We start from the raw sequence: 9,650 nt of genomic DNA on the forward strand, positions 1-9,650 counted from the left end.
ACGTGCAGCACAACCGAAAACCAACTAATCAACCGAACAGCAGCATTAGCAACAAATGCAAGAACAACAAAAATAGTGAAAATTATATTTACATACACACATATGTATTTATAATGTAGAAGCAAGAAGAGTAAATGCTTTTTCAAAATATATGAATCACTTATATGATTTATAACCAAAATGGTAGCACACAAAGAGCACGCAAACGCGAAAAATTGTAAATTAAATTTTTTTTAATATTCAACTATAAGCTGGGGATTAATATTTTTGTTATTTTTTACTCCGCTATTTGGGATTAAACATTTCTCTTTTTATCAATCTGGTATTTGGGATTAATTTTTTTTATTTGTTTTTCATTCTACTAGAATTTGGGATTACATTTTTTTTAATCTGGTATTTGTGATTACAAATTTGAAAATTATATTTTATGACATATGTAAGTATGTACAGTTGTTTTGCGGCATGAAAAAAATATGTTAATCGAATTAAGTTTATTTCAATACATTATTTCCAACCCTTATTTGGGATTACAATTTTCCGGATTTTTGCCTTTTGTTACTTTTTTTTCATCTGGGTTAAAGAGCACGTATCAGCCTGATGTTTGCATTTGATCAAAGCGCAAAAATACTTTAGCTAATACTTGAACGATCCCTTAGCTAACTAATTTCACTTCAAAAATTATTTGTTTAAAATAACGGATCGTTAAGCAATCTTTTGAATGATATAAGTAGTTTACACCTGGAGACTAGAAATTTCGTAAAAATGGCAAACAAAATATTAATTGCAATACTTTTTCGGTAACCGTTACAGACGATAAACATGTAACCTCAATTTTCGCAACCGCAAATTTTGAAACATCGACATTTTTTTAAATTCCTCGAACTCAATAAATAGGTCGTACCAAATATGATGGAAATGAACAAAATAATGAAAATTTTCAACTTGGCAAAATTGACAAAGAGTCGTAAACAAATATCGTCATGAGCACCTTTAAACAGTAACGGTACGGATGTATTCTAATCTCAATTTTTTTCATTCTTGGATAAGCCTAAGTAATCGCCTCAACTGGGTTATCGCTGATTTTAATCTGTCCCAATTAACAAGCGGATACTGCATGTACAGCTAATCCGTTTTTTTTTCGAGTTAACATTACAATGAAAAGATTTGCCATGTTGTAGCAAGAAATACTAGTCTGCAGGTAGTATGTATTGAAGCTTGATAAGGTAAACTATAAGACAGTCTACATTTCATAAGGCTAGGTAGGCATAATTATTAAACAGTCTTGAAACCCGTGTAGTGAACTTGAAAACCCGTTTTCGAAACAGTAACAATCTTACGATATGGAACTTAATAACATATAAAATATAATTTTAATAGATAATAGCTGTAATAATGATAAATATTCGAAATTTTGTTATATGCGTATTTTCGTTCCCAGACCTGATTTTTATTTCTTTTTTATTTTTTTAAGGGGTATTCTAGTGTAGAATTTCAAAACAATCGATCAATCATATTTTCAAAGTTTAACTATTTAAGAATATGTCTACGTGAGGACTTTTGAAAATTTAAATTATTTTCGGAGATATAGACATTTTATTGACCCGGCCGGCAAACTGGTTCGGCTGGGTCGAAGCGAACAAAAGAGTTTACGCGAAACTTTAAATTCGTTTTTCTCATCCACGATTACCCCGAGTTCTACTAGACCAATTTACTTGATATATTCAGAGAATCTTCCTTATAGACCTCTCTCGAGTATGAATTAGCCTTATCCTATTTTATTTTAATCTTTTTAAAATATACCAGAAAATATAAAAATAGTAAAAAAAAACGTTTTTTTTTTCAAACAGTCACAATTTTGTCAAAAAATTTTTACTTATCGTTAGTTCATACAATTGCGACATCATTGCAGATTGATAATCTTTATTGTTTTCATTTCAGATGACTAGGAGCGTTGAAATCATGGGTATGCTAATGTGCCAATTTTTTTGAGACCCCACATTTCATCAGCTGCCAGTTTTTTTAATTTTTAACTTATTTTTTTAAATTTTTTTCTGTATGCTTGTAACATTAATAAATATCTAATAAAAAAAACCGATAAGAAATATATTGCCGTTTTATACGACACTTTAAAAATTATCTAAAATTCAGGTCTCTAGACTAGAATACCCCCTTAAATAGGAATATTAAGGTGTAAACATATTGAACCAGTGTCTCTCGTCAAAAAATAAAAATGCTACGTATTTAAGGTATGTACATACACACAATTTACCCATAAAATTTTTATATTAATATAATTAAATATGAGTTTATTGACTTTTATAATAAAGAAAAAATTGTGTATTGCAATTTTGATTAAATGAATAAAAAAAACACAAAAAAACCGAACTGACTTCCGCCCTCATAAAAATACAACTGGCTGATTCAGCCAGACAGAGCGTTGTTACCCAAAGGAAAGTTTTAAATACAGTTTTTTGAAGAAGTATTAATTATGTATATTTTTTGTAGCTTTTCTAGTTATCAATATTTATATATATATATATATATATATCGGATGACTAAAACATATAGCTACCATACAAACTAAACAATAAAAATTAAGTCCTTGTACGAAAAACTTTTTGATTTAGTGATATCTTCACGAAATTTAGCATGGATAGTAGTTAAAGGCAACTGTTTAATCTCGGAACAAATCGTTTGAAACGAAGCACTATAGCATGTGCATAGCCATCATGCAAACTCACCGCTCAAAAGAAGTTCTTCTATGGAAACATTATTATTTGTGGTTGGAGGGAGCTATGACTTCGGTTTTTAACGTTTTTTCTGGTGTTTTCATTCATATTTCTTTATTTATTAATTGTATAAATCTGAACACACAATGATTAAATATTACAAAAAACTACACTCTAAAATTAGCATTGCATTAACTCCAATTATTATTTGAAAACAAAATAAACAAAAAAAATACAAAAAAAATAAACTCGTCTTTTACTCATGCACTGAGCAAACATACAGACAAATATAAAAATTGAGCCTGAATTATGGGAAAATGTGACGGAAGGAAATGCAAAAATGTATTTATTATTTTACAAAATTATTTAACAGCTGTCCAAAGGCGGAAGCATTTGTCTCAGCTGCAGCGGCGCACCGCCTACCACCCAGACTGGCATTCAATTTGTTGCTGTACAAAAGCAAGTATGCGCAGCAACTAATTTAAAAATAAAAATATTGCATTTTTTAATGTCACTACGCGTTATTAGCTTGTGTTACTCACCTGTTATATTTTACTGAGATTTTGTTCGCAGCTTTTTTTCGTTAAATGTGTCTGCGTTTTTTGCACAATTTTTTTTTATTTGAATAAAACGCTTTGTTCTCAATTGCAAGTGAAAAGGAAAATATTTTTGTATTTATTAATGTTGGCGTACAGTTACGTCACTTGTCACAAGCACTGTCACTTTTTCGCCGTTTGCAAAGCCTTTAATAATGAAATTTCATATTGAAATTATAAGTTCTGCATTGCAGCGAATGCACACAAGCGCATGCGACTTTTTTTATTTTATAAATTTTTTTCAATGTGTTGTTGTTGTTTAAACTGTTTTTCAGTTTGTAAGTTTTACATGCGCGTTTTATATATTAACAAGCACACATAAATAGATATTTTGGCATAATCATGTTTTTCTACTTGTTGTTTGTGATAAATTGTTATTTCTTTTAATTACTGTTATTTTTCATGCTTGCTTAGAGCACTGTCAGCATCACATGAGAAAGAGAACACACAACAATTACTAAATTAAGAAAAAAACGTTTAATAATTTAAAAGAAATAAAATTATTTATGCGCATATGCATGTTTGTATGTATATGTATGCGAAAATACATGCATATACTTAATTTTATAAATTCAGCAGATGTGTCATTAAACCCGGAAATATTCATTCAATAACAAAAAATATTTAAAAAAAACACGCCAACAACGAAATAATCAGAACGGCAATAAAAAGTAAGCACAAAAACAACGTTGAATCAATGACTTTTATCGTTTTTGGCAAAAGCAACAATAAAAAAACATATCTTGCAAAATAATTTCATCAAAATAATTGTACACTCGTGTTTGTTGCTGCTGTTGTTGCCATCACAAAGTCGACGTAACTGTTGTTTTGTGAATGTCAAACTTTGTGCGCCTTTTTATTCAAATATGTACGCATGTATGTTTGTAAACGCATACACTTTTATTGAATTTCACATAAATTAATTATTTTTAATCTTTTATTAGCTGCCACAACTCACTCTTGCAGCTGTTCTACTCTATATACATACATTAATTATTAATATATTTCTTAGTTTTTTAATACTACCTGTCTGTATATGTTTTATTTTATCTTCATTTCACACCACTTAAGCCTGTTTTTCACTACATAATTTTGAATCGCAATTCTCTCAATTAAAATCACTGTCTCCTCTCACATACACACACAATCTGCAATTTACAGTTGTTAGTTAATTAAGTTTACTCGCTCTTCCCCACTGCCACTACATTCTTTCATAATTTTGTTATTACAACTTCCGACTTCCGCCGTTACATTAAAATAATAAGTACTGAAGTCGCGTACCGTTAAATTCTGACTGACGCTTTCAGTTAGCGCGCAAAGCCAAGCTACTATGAACACCCGATAGATTCACTTCCAATTCCCTCGAATTCACAAATACGATTGGCAGTCGCTGCTGCCGCTGCAACGCTGTTCGTTGAGTTGATGCTGGCTTCGTTCTCTGTATGCGAAGCCAAAGAATTTCACGCAAAAACAACAGAACTTTTCGCGATTACATTTTGTGCGGCCATTCTAGCTGCTTTTTTCCTACACATTGTTGTTGTTTTGTTGAGGTTGGCGTTTACAGCTGTTGTCGGTAACAATGTGAATTAATCAGCTGTCAGGGGTGATGTCGGCAAAGTAGGTTTCAGCGATGTTCCATGAGTTTTGCAGAAGTGTCTGAAATTAGTAAAAGTTGTCTAAATTAATTTACTTCGAGCGCATCAGTATGTTTGTATAATAGCGAGGTGGTGTATGTGTTAAAAAGATTTGGATTTGTTCAAAATCATGCGTACTTGAAAAGTCTAATAACGGCTTAAAGGTTGTCAGTCCTTTGGAACTCGATTTTCAAACAACCAATAGCCCCGGGCTCGCAAATTAATTATTTTTATTAAAAGACAAGTTTTAGTTCAGAAAGTTTTCAAAATAAGAAGCTTATATTTGACAAAGAGTGGGCTTCTACATTTAAAGCCATCTACGTTTTTCTAAGGTAAATTTTCCCCTTAAAAAATCGTTTGAAAAATAACGAACGCAGTTAAAAGTTACATTTTTGAGGAGTCTCTCCGCTATGGCTTCAACAGTTGAGAAGCAGAGCAAAGTAAATGGAGCCTCATACCAGTTTTCAGCATAAATCGACAACAGAAAACTAATAAAATAAGTAAATAAGACTTAAAGTAACAAATCAATCTCGTTTTTTTCTATTGAGTTTAGTGTGATTGGAAAAATTACTTCAAAAGCAATAATATAAAATTGATTGGGCCAGTCTAGTAATTTCAAACTTTTGAATTTTTTTTCTTTGGCTAAAGTACACTTTAAGGTACCAAAAACCTTATTTAATTAGTCGAATAGGGAAAAAATCCAAGCCACTCTAGTTTCGAAAAGTTCGGATTCTTTAGCTTCAGCATATAAAGTTTTGGTGGTTTCTCGAAACAGCATTTTTCAAATCGGACTACAAAATATTAACTGCAACTTCACAGTAATCTTATTTGGTAGACTATGGGCGATTTTTTTAGAACGTGTTCCTAGTAACGCCATCGCTCGTTGAGACCCTCTTAAAAAATTAATCCGAAGATTGGAATTATTTTCCATATTCCTAGAATAAATTGTGAAAATTAGGCAATTTTAAGTGATCTAGAGTGGTCTAACCGCTTAAAAAGTTTAATATTATATAATTTTCAAACAATCGTTTCAAAATATAATAATTCACTTTTTCTGCTTTCACTGACGAAAAACGAAATGGACTAAAATGGAGAACTTTGGCATCCGTCATTCTACCACTGCTGCTAAAAACTTTCAGAAAATTTGTACCCGAGTTAAGCTTTTCTGTGTCACCCTCTTACCAAGATATCGACAGCTGTATCATCAAAACGTCAAAATTTTAAAGTAAAACAACAATGAGTGTTTTTTTCACAAAATGATTTTATTCTCATCAATTACCTATTGCAATTTTCTTATATATACTTTCGGTTCAATTTGACGTCATCCTTTCGTACTAAATCATTTATATATACCGTTATTTCTTATACTGAATTTTTCTTCTTGAAAGCACTTAAAATTATTACCAAAAGCGTTTGTGAGTTTGCCATATTTTTCTTAGCAAATTCCACCTTTTTCGAAAAAATTATCGAACTATTTTGAAATGGATCACACACAACCGTTATATGTCATATTCAGGTGCTCAACAAGCCCACTTTTTGTTTTATAAATTTATCGAATCGAATATTTGTATATATGTATATACTTTATATACTTAAGCACACGTATGCGCTTTCCGAAGCGAATATTTGAGTACTTACAAAGATATTCCCTCATTTGATGTCCCTAAACTCGAATACCGTAAGAAATCCCCAACTTTCTCTACCTTTCTTGACGCCATTTCTATATGTTTTCTTTATAATAACTTTCGCTCTATACTAATTACCAAAAACTTTTTCTTGCTTTATTGCGCTTCGTGTCTCATTTTCTTTCATATTTTTTTAAATTTATTTTTAAAGCCCTATATTTATTTTAAATTTTACTTACTTAATTAAGTAGGTTTGCTTATCAAGATAATCACTTGTCTTAAGTCTTTCTCTTTATTATTATTATAATTTATTATTATTTATTTTTCACTTTATCTACACATATACTTTCTTGTTTATAGCTTTTCAGTTCCGTTTCAATTAATTTCAAACAGTTCGAATTTCTCATATTTCGTTCTCTAAACTTTTCGATCTCTCATATATTTGCTATATATAATTTTTTAAAGTGTATGTATGTATGTATTCTTCCACGTATGTTTTCTTGTACATATATATGTATGATTAGTTTATATAATAGCAATGAATGTATGTTGATTTATTTGTAAATATGAGATTGTGTCCAGTTGAATTTATAATTTAAGGCATAGTCCCATTACTAACCATTGCTTTATGTCTATCAAACTGAATAAAGTTTAAGTGATAATGAAATAACTTAATCGGAGAATAAACAATTCAATTCATTTTAAATTTATTTTAAAATAACTAAAAGCCGTTACTTTTGAACTAAAAAAAATTTATAAACATAAAAAACCGTTTGTCAAATGTTTCACAATTTCAGATCTTCAACAACTATAGGCTTTTTTTAATATTTTTAAAAATTCCGAACAGCAAAAAAACGGAAATAACGAAATATATTTTTCAAACAGCCGCCATTTTGTGAAAAAAATTCCCAAAATCCTCTCGTAGTGCTATAACTACATCCATTATCTTTCAGGATCACTCAACAATTTATATTTCAAGTTAGTGTGAGTTCTGATATCCTACACACCAGGACACGCCATTTTTTCATCAGTCCCCACTTTGCCGGCCTGGAATTTTGTGTACTCTTAAAATAGGTATGTACTCTTTAAGTATCAATAAAAAACATATAAAAAAATGTATAGTAAAAGAATTGGTTGTTTCGTTTGTACCGGGTCCGAAAAAGAGCCTAAAATTCGGGCTTCTAAACCAGAATACCCCCTTAAATTAAAAAAAAATTTAATTAGTACACACTTTTACAACATACCGTATAAGTATGTTAGAGTGGAACGAAATTTTTTTTTTATTTTTTTGCTTAGCCTGGGGGTAAAATCTGTAGATTATAAAAAAGGAAAATTTTTTTCTAGAGGCGGCGAACTCAGTTTTAAAGTTAATTTCGAGTAAAAATTTTTTTTGGACAAGAAAAAATTATTTTTGGTTTAAACTCTTTACATTTACAAGATATAAAAATGACCGAATGTGACGGTATTTGACTCAAAATTTTTTTTAACGCTTAAGAAAAGCATGTTGTCGTTTAAGACTTTTTTTTAAAACTTTTAATGACCACAAAAAATTATATTAAGTTGATAACTTTTAATTGGCCAGAAAGAGGACTCTCCACAGCTTCTAGAACACTTATCAAAATTTTTTTACGAAATAAAAATTTTAACTCGAATATTTACTTTAAAACTGAGTGCGCCGCCACTAGATGTTAAAAATTTTCTTTTTTTATAATCTACAGATTTTACCCCCTGCTAAGCAAAAAAAAAATTTTTTTCGGTCCACCCTAATAAGTATGGTTCTTCCATCTATGACTTTTCTCATTTGAAATAAAATTTAACAGAACTCAACCTATATGTATGGCCTTGTCTTAAATAACTTTTCTCATTTATGTTTCTTTGAAATAAGAAATTCTCCAATGAAAGGTTTTCGACGCATTTCGTTCGCGGTTCGTTATTTAAAAAATATAAACAAGATTTTATATGCTCAGTTACATATATTTTTTCCGCTCCCTTAGAATAATTTTTCAATGCTTTTCGAAACTTCAAATGCTTTGAACTATTTCTATAACTCGATTTTAATACTCTCTAATTTAACAGTTCATTAAAATACAATTTAGTATATAAAACCTCATTAAGTTAATAATTAATTACAATTCAAACGACGTGAGAACCCTAATACAACTCTGTAAAGAAGAAAAAAGGCCTTGAGCAATGAAAAACGAAGAAATATTCAAAACGCATGTAGCCTTGTTTTGCTGATGTAAAAATTATGATATGCAATTACAAAAAATTTTAATTAAAAAAAAAAATTTTACAAGTATGAAAGAACAAGTTTCAAACATTTTGGAAAGTTTTTCCAAAACTGAAATAACAAATTGAAAATTTAATTTTGGCATTATAAATTTGAAAATTAATTTAAATTAAGATTTTGGAGATTACAAAATAGAATACAAATTTAATTTTATAATTATGCAATTATTTGTTTAAGCATTATTTGCAACCCTGTTTGTGACTTGCTCAAAAAGTTCAATATTAATATTAATTGGAAAAAGTTTGTTAATTTTGTTCACATAAAAGTTGTCAATTGTCGAATACTAATTCTGTAGGCTAAATTGAGCGATGATTCAATTAACTTCCAACAACCGTTATGTCTAAATTAAGAGGTACGGCACAGAATTTATACTCGGAGAAAGACTAAAAGTATTCAAACCTATAAGCAAAAACCTACGTTCTGCTACAACCGCAACTTTCCTTTAACGGCTTAATTGTCACAGCTAATTGACAACATTGAATAAATGTAGTAAAGTTCGAAATAATTAAAAACTAACAAGAGAGTAAATAAGTATATTTGTATATGTATCATTAAATAAAGAAAGTATAATTTAGAAGCGGATAGTGAGGATATCCACTACAACCGAAATAATGCTGCCTTCGCTGCGAGTGTGAAATTTCTAATAAAATTGCTTTCAAATACAAAAAAGAGAAAAAGAGCGTATATAAATATAATTAAAAGAGTACACATACATATGTAACTATGTATCTGCAGAAAGTAACGAAATCAAGACCATAAAGTAAAACAACAAATAA

General features: G+C 29.7%; 1 protein-coding gene across 11 annotated transcripts in view; it reads right to left on the minus strand.

The window, feature by feature from the left end:
- LOC106624608 (longitudinals lacking protein, isoforms J/P/Q/S/Z) overlaps nucleotides 1-4,804 on the minus strand; it is a 51,034-nt gene extending 46,230 nt beyond the window's left edge. For 3 of the 11 annotated variants that reach the window (XM_036366618.2, XM_036366615.2, XM_036366600.2), the window contains exons 1-2: nucleotides 4,352-4,804; nucleotides 3,272-3,782 (exon numbers count right to left, since the gene is read on the minus strand). The gene's annotated coding sequence lies outside the window, so the exon portion shown is untranslated. The remainder of the gene's footprint in view (nucleotides 1-3,271; nucleotides 3,783-4,351) is intronic. The other 8 variants (XM_036366608.2, XM_036366607.2, XM_036366605.2 and 5 more) reach the window with 8 other exon arrangements.
- Between the last annotated feature and the right edge of the window lie 4,846 nt (nucleotides 4,805-9,650).

This window comes from Bactrocera oleae, chromosome 5 (assembly GCF_042242935.1).
Source record: "Bactrocera oleae isolate idBacOlea1 chromosome 5, idBacOlea1, whole genome shotgun sequence".
NCBI classification, from domain to species: domain Eukaryota; kingdom Metazoa; phylum Arthropoda; class Insecta; order Diptera; family Tephritidae; genus Bactrocera; species Bactrocera oleae.